Source organism: Bidens hawaiensis, unplaced genomic scaffold (genome assembly GCF_021521415.1).
Source record: "Bidens hawaiensis isolate Kalapana, Puna unplaced genomic scaffold, B.hawaiensis_p1.1 tig00016121_1, whole genome shotgun sequence".
In the NCBI taxonomy this organism is placed as follows: Eukaryota; Viridiplantae; Streptophyta; class Magnoliopsida; order Asterales; family Asteraceae; genus Bidens; species Bidens hawaiensis.
In genome coordinates this window covers 210,690-226,414 of record NW_027492466.1, presented here as the reverse complement: position 1 = coordinate 226,414, position 15,725 = coordinate 210,690, and positions in this window count along the sequence as shown.

The window sequence follows — 15,725 nt, the reverse complement described above, 5'->3', positions numbered from 1 at the left end:
TGGAGCTTGTGGACACATAGGAAGTTTCTTTATTTTGGACCTAGATTAAAATGTATCAAGACAAGTTTTTGCTGTTCGAATATTATAATTTATAATATATTGATTTATGATGTTTTATGTTATCTTGTGTTTACCCTGCGCGTGCGCGAATGAATGTATTTATTAAATATTGACACCCAATAGTGTCACGAGTAATGAAACAATATGTGGCGCCCCGATGTATAATCCGCCTTTGGTCGGGGTGTTACAGATTGGTATCAGAGCGCTTACATGGTGGAATGGAGTAGCTCATGCGCGTGGCGCAGAAGCTGCTTCTAGCATGCCCTGGGAGGAATTCAAAGAAATTCTGACGCGAGAATTCTGCCCTCCCAACGAAGTTAAGCGCCTGGAAGAAGAATTTTGGAATCTTAAGCAGTACAGCGGAGAAGCGCGCGAATACGCGGCGCGTTTCCACGAGCTAAGCTTACTGGTCCCTCACCTTGTTACCCCTTCCCGCCGAGCCATAGAGAAATTCCTTGGGGGTCTCCCCATGGAAATTCAAGATTCTGTATGGGCCAGAAACCCAGTTACCCTCTCTGACGCCATTGAGTTGGCCGCTGTGCTCAGCGACAACCATGTCAGAGCAGGAACCCTGTTCCTGCGGGGAACTGAGAAGACCAAACTCACCAAGACTGCCCCTGAACCAATAGAAACCAAACCTGAACCCTCAAACCGTAACAACCTCAAGCGCAGGCGCAAGGCCTATGCGCTTACCAACCCGCCCATTGCCCAGCAACCCATCTACCAACCTCCAGTTTACGCGCCTAACCCTCTGTCAGCCTACCCAACACCTCCTGTAGTCCATAACTATGCCTTAACCAATCCAGCACTCCCTGCCCCGCCTCCTAAGAAACCTTACACAGGAAATCAACCCTTTTGCCCAACCTGTAGACTTCACCACCCAACCCAAACCCCGTGTCGACAATGTAACCGATGTGGCCGCGTTGGTCACTCTGCCGAATACTGTAGAGTCCCTCTCGCCAACCCAATTGCGCCAACACCACCAGTCTACCCGCAGAATCCACAACCAACCTACCAAAACCCACGACCCAGATCGTGCTTTAACTGCGGTGATCCCAGTCATTTCCGGAACGCGTGCCCAAGGCTACAAGTTCAGATTACGCAAGCGAATCCGGTGAACCAGATTTCAAACCAAGTGACGCGTGGACGAGCTTTTAACATAACCGCGCACCAAGCGCAAGCGATTAATGACGTAGTTAATGGTACATTTTTGCTTAACGGATTTTATGCTTCTGTACTTTTTGATACTGGCGCCGATCGAAGTTTTATTTCTCGCGCCTTCGAGCAGAAGCTTGCGCGACCGCGCAACGATATAAAAGAAGATTTTTCAGTTGAATTGGCTAATGGTGAAACTGTTTTAATAAACTCAGTGATTAAAGATTGCACGCTTAATCTTAACGAAAACGATTTTCTAATCGACCTCATCCCTATGCCTCTTGGAAGCTTTGATGTTATCATTGGTATGGACTGGCTCTCGAAGAATCGCGCCGAAGTTATTTGCGCCAAGAAGTTGATTCGCATTCCTCGAGAAAATGGTGATCTTCATATCTACGGCGAAAAACCCTCCAGTGGTCTTAAACTTATGTCTTGCGCCGAAGCCCAAAGACTCATGCGGAAGAAGTGTATTGCATTTCTAGCCCATGTGGTTAAACCTGCTGAAGAAAAGAAGCTTCGCGATATCCCCGTCGTGCGTGATTTCCCTGAAGTTTTTCCTGATGATCTTCCTGGTATCCCTCCCGCTCGTGAAGTCGAGTTCCGTATTGATCTTGTCCCTGGTGCTTCCCCCGTAGCTAAATCTCCTTACCGTCTTGCACCCGCTGAGATGCAAGAATTGGCCAGCCAACTTCAAGAGTTGACTGCTAAAGGATTCATTCGCCCTAGCTCTTCGCCCTGGGGTGCTCCGGTGTTGTTCGTTAAAAAGAAAGATGGATCGTTTCGCATGTGTATTGATTACCGCGAGTTGAACAAACTCACCATTAAGAACCGGTATCCCTTACCGCGTATTGACGACCTCTTTGATCAACTCCAAGGTGCCTCTTGTTTCTCCAAGATTGATCTCCGCTCTGGCTATCACCAGTTGCGCATCCGCGATGAAGATGTTCCGAAGACTGCTTTTCGTACTCGCTATGGCCACTTTGAATTCTTGGTCATGTCCTTCGGTCTAACCAACGCACCCGCCGTTTTCATGGATCTAATGAATCGGGTGTGTAGGCCTTTCTTGGATAAATTCGTGATCGTGTTTATCGATGATGTTCTGGTGTATTCTAAGACCAAGGCCGAGCATGAGCAACATCTCCGATTGGTGTTGCAAAAGCTTCGAACCGAGCAACTCTATGCTAAGCTTTCCAAGTGTGAATTCTGGTCTGATGAAGTACAGTTTCTTGGTCATGTTGTAAACAAGATGGGTATTCATGTCGACCCATCCAAGATTGAAGCAATCAAGAACTGGATTACGCCATCCTCTCCTTCTGAGATCCGTTCCTTTCTGGGCTTAGCTGGTTACTACCGGCGATTCATTTCGAACTTCTCGAAGATCGCTTTGCCTTTAACAGCTTTAACGCACAAAGGTAAACCGTATATTTGGGGCTCGAAGCAAGAAGAAGCCTTTCTATCGCTCAAGCGATTGTTGTGTGAAGCTCCTGTCCTTGCGTTACCTGAGGGTAATGAAGATTTTGTCGTGTACTGCGATGCCTCCAACCAAGGTCTCGGTTGTGTTCTTATGCAACGAGGCAAGGTTATCGCTTACGCATCAAGGCAACTTAAGGTTCATGAAAAGAATTATACAACTCACGACCTCGAACTTGGTGCAGTTGTTTTTGCCTTGAAGATCTGGAGACACTACCTTTATGGTACTAAGTGTATCCTCTACACTGACCATAAAAGCCTTCAGCATATCTTTGATCAGAAGGAACTTAACATGAGACAACGCCGATGGAACGAACTCATCAGCGATTACGATTGTGAGATCCGGTATCATCCTGGTAAGGCTAATGTGGTAGCCGATGCGCTCAGCCGAAAACCCTGCCAGCTTAACTGTATCTTGCCGCGCACCCAGCTTCACTTCGCGCCGATTCAAAGCAACCTTGAATCGCGTATTCGTGAGGCGCAGCGCGCATCCATCAGTAATGGTAACCTTCGCGCCGAGCTAGCGTGTGGCGCGGAAGCACTCTTTGTGCCTAATCTGAGTGGAATTCTCTGCTATCTCAATCGCATCTGGATTCCCTTTGATGAGAATCTTCGCGCTGATATCCTGAGTGAAGCGCACAAATCTCGGTATTCTATTCATCCTGGCACTGATAAGATGTACAAGGATTTGCGCATTACTTATTGGTGGCCCGGTATGAAAAAGGATATTGCTGTGTTCGTAGCTAAATGTCTGACTTGTTCTAAAGTGAAAGCTGAACACCAACGCCCATCTGGTTTGCTCGAACAACCAGAAATTCCTACGTGGAAATGGGAATGTGTAGCGATGGACTTTATTACCAAGTTACCTTTGACAGCAAGCAAACATGATAGCATTTGGGTAATAGTGGATCGATTGACTAAGTCTGCTCACTTCCTGCCCATTCGTGAAAACTACCGTGTTGAGCAACTCGCGCAGCTTTATGTCAAGGAAATTGTCTGCCGCCATGGTACTCCTTTGAGCATCATATCCGATCGCGATGGCCGTTTTATATCTCGCTTTTGGACATCTCTCCAATCTGCGCTAGGAACTCGCTTGGACATGAGTACGGCATATCATCCCCAGACTGACGGTCAGTCTGAGCGAACTATTCAAACTCTTGAGGATATGCTCCGATCTTGTGTTCTTGATTTTGGAGGTAATTGGGATTCACACCTGCCTTTGATTGAGTTCTCTTATAATAACAGCTATCATTCCAGTATCGGTATGGCCCCATTTGAAGCACTTTACGGTCGTAAATGCCGCTCCCCGATTTGTTGGAGCGAAGTGGGTGAAGCTCAAATCACAGGACCCGAACTTGTTCAAGAGACAACCGATAAAATCGCCAAGATCCGTGATCATCTGCTGACTGCCAGAAGCCGACAGAAGAGTTACGCAGATCGTAGGCGAAAGCCTCTCGAATTTCAAGTTAGTGATCTTGTTCTCCTCAAAGTGTCGCCTTGGAAAGGTGTTGTCCGCTTTGGGAAGAAGGGTAAGCTTGCTCCTCGTTATGTTGGTCCATTCAAGATTCTCGCGCGTGTGGGAAAAGTTGCCTACAGACTTGACCTGCCGCCAGCGCTCAGTAATGTGCATCCAACGTTCCATGTATCCAATCTCAAGAAGTGTTTAGCCGACGAGAACCTTCACATTCCACTTGATGAAGTTCAAGTTGATGAAACTATGCATTTCGTTGAGAAGCCTGTTGAGATTATGGATCGCGAGGTAAAGCAAACCAAGCGCAGTCGTATCCCTATCGTGAAAGTTCGCTGGGAGTCCAAGCGCGGAGCCGAGTTTACATGGGAAAGGGAAGATCAGATGAAGATCAAGTACCCGCACCTGTTCTCTGCGCAGCCTACTTCGAGATAAATTTCGGGACGAAATTTCTTAAAGTAGGGGAGACTGTGACATCTGACCCGATCCGACCCGACCCAGGTACCCGTTTCCCTTACCCGATCTCTTTCTTTTATGATTTAATATTTATTTATACTTATACTTTATTTTTAATAATAATAATATATTTTCCTTCCCGCCTCTATCTCTCTCTTTCTTTCCGCCGTCCCGTCCCTCTCCTCTCTTTTCGCCTTCTTTTCCCTCTTGTCGCCGTCCCGCCCTTACGCCTTGTTTCCCTCTTTTTCTTCTAACTCTGTGCTTGTCCTTTGTTCCTTCCCGCCTAAGGTTGTCTGCGCAGCTCCAAGCGCCAGACCCCTTACAAGGAATCCTGCGTGAAGACCACCTGTTTCAGCGATACGCGAGACGAACTCTTCTCGCAGCGCGCTAAGAGTTGTAATTCTTCTCGCAGCGCGCTAAGAACGGTAGTTCTTCCCGCGACGCGCTAAGGATTGTAGTTCTTCTCGCAGCGCGCTAAGAATCGTAGTTCATCCCTCGACGCGCGAAGAATTATAGTTCTTCCCGCGGCGCGCTAGGAATTTTAGTTCCTCCCGCGGCGCGCTAAGAAATGTGATTCTTCCCGCGGCGCGCTTAGAAATGTAGTTCTTTCCGCGACGCGTTAAGGATAGTTCTGTCTGCCTTCGCGCTCGCGCTCTCTTGACCTTCTGTGTCTGCCTTCGCGCCTTAGCCTTCTCGCGCTGAATCCTTCGAGTTTTCTTCTGTTTAAATCTAGCCGTTTGCTTTTGTGTTGTCTTATCTTTTGAGCTGTTGACCTAATCTGCTTTATGTCTGAAAAGTTACTTTCGGCGCAGCATGCGCACCAACCCCATTGGTTGACAGATAAAGTGACTGACATTATCTTTTGAGATCTGCTTTTTCCATGCTTGACCAGTACCTTTATCTGACCCGCCCATGCTTTTTACTGTTCCCTGTCAGCTTTTCCTTTGCCCCCTGCAGCTGCCATATCTTTCCATATCTTTTGCTTTTGTTTTCTTATGCTTTTTGATATCTCTTGCTTTAGGATATCTTTTGTTATCTTTTGTTTTGTCTTGTTCTGTTTGTCTTGAGATCTTTTCCCCTTTTTCTGGATTCATGTCTCCTAGGGTTTCTCTATAAATAATAGTATTATTTTTCCTAACACTACACACACAAAACACTTAATCTCTCCTGTTCTCTTGCCCCTTGCTCTCTCTGCCGTCTTCCTCTCTGCCTCCGTCTTCCTCCCTGTTCTGCCCTGCTTTTTCGGTAATATATATATTATATATAATAATTTACTTATTAATTATGCTAACTCATAATCAAGACTTAAAACCAATCATTAAAACAATAATCTTATTTATAGGTTAACTTGTGCTTGTTTAAAGTTGGTTCTTGCTTTATCTTACACCGCATCGTTTATCAAGTGAGTAATCTCGTACCTAATCCCTTTTTGCTTTTAAATGTTTTGGGATGTTCATGTGTTCATACAAACTTAGAGTCTTAAACTTGTTTATGAACTTTAGTCGCGCAGTATCCCATGTGTTGAGGACGTTTACTTGGCTGTTTATTTGTATGTGTGTATCATTAACCGCTTTGTTCGGCCTATTCCGAAGTTTTCATGGATCCATTAGATGAACACGGGAGACCTATCGTTTACGGTTTTCTTTGTTTACACTTGCACAAATGTTTTCTCGTTTTTGTGCTCAATTGGGAGCATGGATTGAACTATGAACTATGAGCTATGATCTATCTAGGCTTGATCACAATCTGATTGCACCCTTGTTAAACACCAGACATACACGTGTTGCGCGCAGATTTATTGTTACCTATGTATTGTATTAAACTTGATTTCTCACCAACACGCAAGTGTTTGACGTTTATTTTAACACATGTTCAGGTTTGCAGTAGCTGTTTTGGAGCTTGTGGACACATAGGAAGTTTCTTTATTTTGGACCTAGATTAAAATGTATCAAGACAAGTTTTTGCTGTTCGAATATTATAATTTATAATATATTGATTTATGATGTTTTATGTTATCTTGTGTTTACCCTGCGCGTGCGCGAATGAATGTATTTATTAAATATTGACACCCAATAGTGTCACGAGTAATGAAACAATATGTGGCGCCCCGATGTATAATCCGCCTTTGGTCGGGGTGTTACAGCCATGGATAAAATTATCCGAATCAGCGAGTGTCGTCCTGACCAAGCTGTCGGTTATGCCACTCAATCGTTTGAAGATGAGGCAATGTATTGGTGGGAATCGATTGAGCAAAGAAGGAGTCGAGAGGAAATCAAGGCCATGAAGTGGGAAGATCTGAAAGAACTGGTTATGAAGAAATTCTGTGCTGACGCTGAGGTTGAGAGGGCGGAGATGAAATTCCTGAACTTGAAAGCAGGGACGATGACACATCGTGAGTATACCACCGAGTTCAACCGAATGTCTAGGTTGGTACCCGATGTGGTCAACACTGAGGCTTAAAGAATCAAGTGCTATGTGAGAGCATACTAGTCAGGACGAGTAAACCTGCTACCTTTGACTCTGCCGTCGAACTCGTAGAGATGGTTTATGCAGACCTGGCAGCGGATGATATTGTGGTGGAAGAGGAGAAGAAAGATAAGAAGTGGGTCAATGTCAAAAGACCTGGTACTCATTTGTGGAACTCCAAGGATAAGAAGCAGAAAGTGTGGGAGAAGAGATCGTGCAAGACGTGTGGAAAGATGCATGGGGGTGAGTGTAAATGGGGTAAGGGATCAGATGTTTGTCATAATTGTGGTAAGGCTCATGGTGGGGAATGCAGGCTGGGATCGAATGCCTGTTATAAGTGTGGAAAGGTGGGGCATAATGCTCCCGATTGTACTGCAAAATCTGCATGTTACAAGTGCGGTAAGCCAGGACATTTTGCTAAGGAATGCACTGATGGTGGTGCCCGAGGGAGTGGGAAGAATGATGCTGATCAGACTAGGCCAAGAACTAGAGCCTACATGCTGACTAAGGAAAATGCTAAACAGATTCCGGATGTTGTGACTGGTAGGTTTATAGTAAACGGTATTTCTGCTTCTGTATTATTTGATTCGGGAGCGAATAAAAGTTTCGTAGCTACTCCATTTAGTAAATTAGCAAAAATGAAATGTTGTCAAGTGTCTGAAACTTTTATAGTAGAGACTGCTAGTGACACTTCTGTTAAAATAATGAAAATGGTTAAGGACTGTAAGATAGAGTTAGAGGGACATGAGTTCCCTGTTAGCTTGTACGTAATGACCTTAGGAGGGTTCGTTGTGGTTTTGGGAATGGATTGGTTATCCAAGTATGAAGCTCAAATAGTATGTAAGAGTAGGATAATAAGGTTAATGTCCCTGGATGGTAATGCAGTGACGGTTTATAGTGATAAGGAAAGTTCTGGGCTTAACGTCATTTCGATGATAAAAGCCGAGGGCTTGTTAAGGCGAGGGTGCGGTACCTACCTGGCGTATATTGTCAACGCTACGGCCGAGACGAAAGAAATGAAAGATGTTCCTATCGTGTGCGACTACCCAGAAGTATTCCCATAGGATCTTTCGGGGTTGCCACCGGAGCGAGAGATAGAATTCCAGATAGATTTAGTACCAGGAGCCCAACCCGTTGCGAAAGCACCTTACCGTTTAGCGCCGTCCGAGATGAAAGAACTGATGTCCCAACTGCAAGAACTCCTCGACAAAGGTTTCATAAGACCAGGTGTTTCCCCGTGGGGCGCACCAGTGTTGTTCGTGAAGAAGAAGGATGGAAGTATGAGAATGTGCATAGACTATCGCGAGTTGAACAAGCTTACGGTAAAGAATAGATATCCTTTGCCAAGGATTGATGATCTGTTTGACCAACTGCAAGGTTCAAGTTGGTTCTCACGAATAGATCTTAGATCAGGCTATCATCAGTTGAAGGTGAAAGAGGCAGACATCCCCAAAACGGCGTTTCGGACGCGGTATGGACACTACGAGTTCCTAGTGATGTCATTCGGTCTAACAAATGCTCCTGCAGCATTTATGGACATGATGAATAGGGAGTGTCGGCCAATGTTGGATAAGTCAGTTATTGTCTTCATCGACGATATATTGATTTATTCAAAGAGCGAGTCTGATCATGCTGAGCATCTGAAAGAGGTATTGGAGACTCTGAAGATAGAGAAGTTATATGCTAAATTTTCAAAGTGCGCGGTCTGGTTGCGAGAAGTGCAATTCCTAGGACACGTGATTAATCCGGAAGAGATTATGGTAGACCCCGCAAAGATTGAAGCGATAACAAATTGGAAGACTCCACAGAATCCAACTGATATACGAAGCTTCTTAGGGTTAGCTGGCTACTATAGGAGATTCATCGAAGGTTTCTCCAAGATAGCCGCAACGTTGACCGGTATGACCCGAAAGTCGGTAGTATTCAGTTGGGGAAAGTTCCAAGAAGAAGCATTTGAAGAGTTAAAGAAAAGGCTCACACAAGCACCAATCCTTGCTCTGCCCGATGGTGACGAGGATTTAGTTGTTTGTGCTGATGCCTCACATCAATGATTAGGTTGGGTATTGATGCAACGAGGAAAAGTGATAGCCTATGCATCTAGACAGTTGAAAGTCCATGAGAGTACTTATCCGATGCATGATTTAGAGTTAACAACAGTAGTGCATGCTTTAAAGATATGGAGGAATTATCTTTATGGTACTAAGTGTACCATCTACACAGATCATAAGAGTTTAAAGTACTTCTTCGAGCAGAAAGAATTGAACATGAGGCAGAGAAGGTGGTTAGAATTGATAAAAGATTACGACTGCGCCATTAAGTACTACCCTGGTAAAGCTAATGTGTTCGCCGACGCGCTAAGTCGTAAGAATGAGGAAGTCCTTGCAACAGTGAAGTCATACCAGCTGATTATGAACTCAAGTCTTTTTGAAGAGATTGTCAAGGTACAGTCAGAGGTGCTAGTAGATGAAGGGTTAGTTAAGAAAGAAAGGATTTATGGCCAGCAAGATGAGTTGATGGAAAACACTCATGGTGTTAAGACTAGATTTGACCGCATGTGGATTCCACGCCATGGAGATCTCAGAGGTCGAATCTTAGATGAAGCTCATAAATCAAGATACTCGATTCATCCAGGATCCAACAAAATGTACCAAGACCTGAAAATGGACTACTGGTGGCCAGGAATGAAGAATGATGTGGTGGATTATGTTAGTAAGTGCTTAACTTGTTTACAAGTCAAGGCCGAACATCATAAGCCTTATGGGAAGATGCAACCTCTAGGGATACCTGAATGGAAATGGGAACACATCACCATGGATTTCATAACTAAGCTACCACGTACAGCTAAGCATCATGATACCATCTGGGTGATTGTGGACCGTCTGACCAAGAGTGCTCACTTTCTGCCTATACGAGAGGCCATCTCGTCAGAAACGTTAGCAAGTTTGTTCATCAAAGAGGTTGTATCTAAGCATGGAGTGCCACTGTTGATCGTGTCCGATAGAGATACTCGATTTACTTCGAGGTTCTGGAAGAAATTCCATGAAGCTATGGGGACAAGATTGAACATCAGTACGACGTATCATCCTCAAACCGATGGGCAGTCTGAAAGGACGATCCAAACCCTTGAGTATATGCTACGTGCTTGTGTTTTAGATTTCGGTGGAAGTTGGGATGACCATCTGCACCTAGCAGAGTTCTCCTACAACAACAGCTACCATTCAAGTATTGGTATGCCACCGTTTGAGATGCTTTATGGTAGACGATGTAGAACTCCCGTGTGTTGGGGAGAGATTGGTCAAAAAGAAATGGGAAGCTTAGAAGTTGTTCAAGAAACGTCTTCAAAGTTCGATCGGATTAAGGCTAGAATGAAAGTTGCTCAAGACAGACAGAAGTCGTATGCTGATAAGCGGCGACGACCGATTGAGTTTAACATTGGTGACAACGTGATGCTCAAGGTCTCGCCTTGGAAGGGAATTATTCGTTTTAGAAAGAGAGGAAAGTTGAGTCCGAGGTACATCAGACCGTTTAAAATCTTAGATCGTGTGGGTGAAGTAGCTTATAAGCTGGATTTTCCAGAAGAGTTAGAAGGAATTCATTCAACCTTTCATGTTTCTCATCTGAGGAAGTGTCTAGCTGATGACACGTCTCACGTGACATTAATGGACATCGAGGTTGATGAACAACTGAACTACATCAAGCAACCAATAGAGATTGTTGATCGCAAGGAGAAGCAGTTTCGCCACAAGGTCATACCTTTGATAAAAGTGATATGGAAGCATCGCAAGGGATCAGATGCTACTTGGGAAGCTGAGGATGAGATGCGCAAGTTCTACCCTAGTTTGTTTAAGTCCCCGAAACCTCTTTAAGGAGGGAAGAGTTGTAACATCCTAATTATTCTAATAATAAATAAAGAAAATCGTGTTTTAATTATCGTGTGTTAATATTTAATTGATATTAAATATAGAAAGTGTCATGGACTTGGACTAATTAAGATGGATTTATGGGTAATGGGCCTTAGGTCCATGGGCTTTAGGGGATATAAATACCCCCCTAAACCATCCTAAAACCCTAAATCCTCATCTCCATCTTCCATAATCTCTACACACTCAAAAACACACACATTCACCACACCACATACGGCAGCCGAGAGAGGGAGCGAGATCCGAGTCCAACGAACGCTAGTCGGGATTAGATCGTTATTACACGAGCTATATACAAGATTGAGAGTTCATAACCAAGTTAAACGAGATCCAAACGAGCATTTAAGGTATGTCTTTTACCTTAAAGTTTACGTTTTTAGTAACGTTTAACCTTGAAACTTAGAACGAGATTAGATTGGGTGTAAATAGAACGTAAAGCTATAAACGTGATACCAAAACGAAACTAATGAACCCATAATCATGTGCGGCTCGATTAAAAGAGAACCTTAAACTAGTATTGAACGTTTTAACTTAAAGGTCCAACCTTTACGAGTTTTCGGGTCGAATCTTGTTCAAAAATGGCCTTGGGGATGTTCGCGAGACTGATTAACATCATCATTAAGGGTTACAGGTTGAACATGGGTGTTAATGAAGTTAAAATCAAAACCCGCCGCTACTATTGATAACTTCGCCTATCTATATGTTCGCCCGAGGATAAGTTCGCACACATGTAAGTTCGCCAAGCTATGAACTTCGCTAGTATAAGTTCGCCCAGCTGTGAACTTCGCTAGTTATAAGTTCGCCATGCTGTGAACTTCGCCTAATATGTTCGCTTAAGTTAAAATTGCTTAAATTCTTAAGTTCGCTTAACTGTTTAAGTTCGCTTAAATGTATAAGTTCGCTTAACTGTTGAAGTTCGCTTAGCGACAAAGTAAAAGGAAACTAATACTAGACCGTTAGATTAGATTAGACGAGTATTGATACGTGTAACCTATATACAGTTAGCAGAGCACAGTTAAAGAGAGGAATCACGATAAACGGAGAAAGGAACAAAATTCAGGTGAGTTTCTAGCCCCATTTCCTTGTTATTTTTTCTGGGCTGTGTGCATACTCGATGTGATAGTTAATACACTTACCTTAAATGGTAAGTGTATGCCATGTATGATTTATGTGATAGATATTACGTTATGATTGTGAATGAAAGCTTGTCAATATGTGAACGATCTTCGGATATTGCACGTATTGACAAGGGAGGTATGTATATGAAAGATGAATGTGTATGATATAAATATATGAACGATACATGAGTATGTAAAAATGATTAAAGAAAGTATATGTATGAGTATGTAAAGATAGTATGAACAAAGAAGAAGAAAGAGGGATCAAACCCTAATAATATCTGAGATAGAGAAGACGAGATCAGACCTGTAATAATATCTGAGATAGAGAAGTAAAAAGGGATCAGATCCTAATAATATCTGAGATTGACAAGAAAGGGATCAGACCCTAATAATATCTGAGATAGACAAAGGAAAGAGGGATCAGACCCTAATAATATCGGAGATAGAAAAGGAAGGGATCAGACCCTAATAATATCTGAGATAGAATGGACAGTAAATATAAAGTATAAAAGTAATAAAGTATGTACGTATGTATGAAATAAAAGTAAATTAGTAGAGTAATTATTATGTATCTTCGGATGCATGATTGAAGGTAAGTGAATGTATTGTATGATGTATGATTAACTAGAACTCACTCAGCGTAGTTGACTTTTAGTATGCACGCAGGTGAGTAGGATGCGACAGCTGGCGTGAGCTGGACCCATGGTAGAAGAATAAAAGCCTGGCATCTGAATACCTTTATGTTTTATAAGTTATGTTTTAATTTCGAAAGACAAGAAGAATGTTTTAAGACATGTTTATGATTTGATATGTAATGTTTTATGAAAGTTTTATATTCCGCGTAAAGTTTTTAATTAACTCTGATTTTAGAACTGCGTTTATGAGTAAATCCAACACCAAAGTAGAGCTACTGTAACGGGGCCTTACATCGTAATATTGAGAACCTGAAGTTTCAAGGCGAACAGGGATTGAAGAGGATTGCTGAGGGGCACCTTGTGTTGAACCCCCTCCAACCTCATGGACGGATGGTCCAAAATGGAAGTCCCCACCTACACCCGTAGCCAAAGGTGAGGCGGTATAAAAAAATTGAGGAGGGGATTCTTGGGTCCTTAAACCAGCTTCATCTACAGCTGGGTTGTTCTCCTCGTAACCGGTGGCTCCTTCAGCATGGAAAAGATAGTCCAAGGACTCATTAACCTCCGACTGAACTTTGGACCCCTTCACATGTGATTCAGTGGGAGGGGTAGCAGGCTTGTTCTCCATTTCTTTCTCTGGATGAGGAGATGGTTGTTTCTCGGCTGCAGGAGTTGGTGTTGGCAACCTCTCAGTAACGTTTTTGCCAGCTATAGACGGATCTGCACACAAGATTCACGTTCAAATCATGTCTCAAAGCAGAAACAGTTAGAAAATGAAGCTCGTATCGGTTACCGTCTTCAGACCATCCGCAAGGCTAGGTTGCGTCTTCTTAGGACGATGTGCCCGCTGTTTCTTAGCCGCGGGCTCATATTTGGTGCCCGCAGCACTCGTGCATGTATCACTCACCCGAAAGGACGTAAAGGTCCTCTTCTGCGCTAACTCTGCCAACAAATTCGAGACAGATGAAACCTCAGAAGCATTATCAGAGCTTTCTTCCTCTGAGGATGATGAATCGTCACTCAACAACAGAATGACGATAATCCCCTCAGAGGTAAGCACATTAACAAGAGGGGGATTCAAAACATACGCACCTGTTTCAAAGGTAGCGTCTGAAACATTCGGTTCAGCACGCACCTTCACAGGAAACAAGAAGTTGCCCTTCGATTTTTCAAGAACGGGCTTCTCACCCGCATCGCGGATGCTCTTCCGCACGCAGCCCCTATCCTCGAACAAAGCATTCAGCATATGTCCTGGACCTGAAGGAAAAATGTAAAAAATCAACCATAAATTATCTAATAAGAGGAAAGAAAGAAGGCAACTCACGAGTATCCAAGCTAAGAAAAACGGGCTCCATGTACGGAGTTGGCCACAAACGGCTCATGCCCGCCCACACAAGGGCTTCCTCAGGTAGAGCCCGCATTGGTGTCGGCTCAGACATCAAGACACGGAACCATTCTTGACCCTCATGAGGAGTCGTCTTAACCTTCAGGAAGGCTTCCGTGACAGGACGTCGGACCATAGTTTTGGGGACTACGTCCTCAGATATCCAAAAGAATTTGCTCCGCCAGTCCTTGGAGCCTTTCTCGACCTCATAACCGTTACTCCTATCGGCTAATCCTTGACACACAAACCAACCATCACGGTTGGTAATGCGATAGAACACAGGAAACCGGTCTAGTCGGGGTAACATCCCATGTGTAGTACATACGAATTCGAAATGTCGAATTCGCATGACGGCACGGGTATGCAGTTGGGATAAATGGATCCCATAAGCGCTAAGCACTTTCATGGAAAACTTCGTCATGGGAAAACAGAAATTCCTATAAACGAAGAAGTCAGAATATACAGGCATCTTCCCAAGAGGTGGGAAACTGGCTACAGATCCGGCGGAAGGGAACTCCGGTCCCCACTCCAGTGGAATACTGCGACAATCGTCAATTTCAGGTTAACTCCGTTAACTCAACTCCGTCAATTCAACCTAATAGATCATTGAATCTATAACGCACACCTCATTACATTTAAACTAGGGTTTAAATGACGCTTGACAATTACTACATGTGTAGTCTTTCGGGAATTGCACCGAAACGCAAACGAGTTGACGCAAACAATTGATGAATAAACGAAAAACGTCAAAACAATAATTATGTGATAATTATGTGTTAGACATATGTGATACTAAATTATATTATGTGTGATGCTAGACAAGAAACAAGAACTAGTTAATTAAGTTAGAAAAGTAACAATTAAAAGTTGAGGGACTAAAGTTTAACATCTTGTTATTATTAATATTAACCTAGAACCCTAATCTCTTTCTCTCCTCTCCCTCACAATTGACGGCAGCCCCCCTTGCTCTCCCTTGGATCGGCTCACACACACACACTTATCTCTTGGTTTTTGATCTTGTTTTTCACAATTGAAGCATCCTACACCCGATTCTAGTCATCTTCTACCTTCCCCTTGCTTATTTTTGTGCCCTTGAAGGTATAATTATAAACCCTAGAATCTGGAAATTATATATATGATGTTCATATGACTTGTTTTGATTAGATGATGATTGAAAGATGTATTGATTGTTGAATTGATAAATAGTATTGATGTTATTGCATGTTAATCGTTTGTTTCTTTGATTTTAGTTCAAGCAAAACCCTAATCATGTATGTGATGTGTAATTGATGTGCATGGATAGTGATTATGGTGTCTAGAATGTCATATGAATGAATTATGGTCCATAGATAGTTAATATGTTGAGTTTTGTTGCAAACAGTTTCTGGACAGATTGTGTTGTTGATGTTCAATTGACTGTAACGGGGTGTAAATTTGAAAATTGGTTGAGATTATTGATACTACTGTAAACTAGGTTGAGTCTAGTTTCTAAAGAATATAAATTTGCAATTTTTGGACGTGTAAAAGTTAACCTTTATGATTTTACAAAAACATTGTGCAAAGCTGAGTTGTTAGACCTGCTGTTAGGTT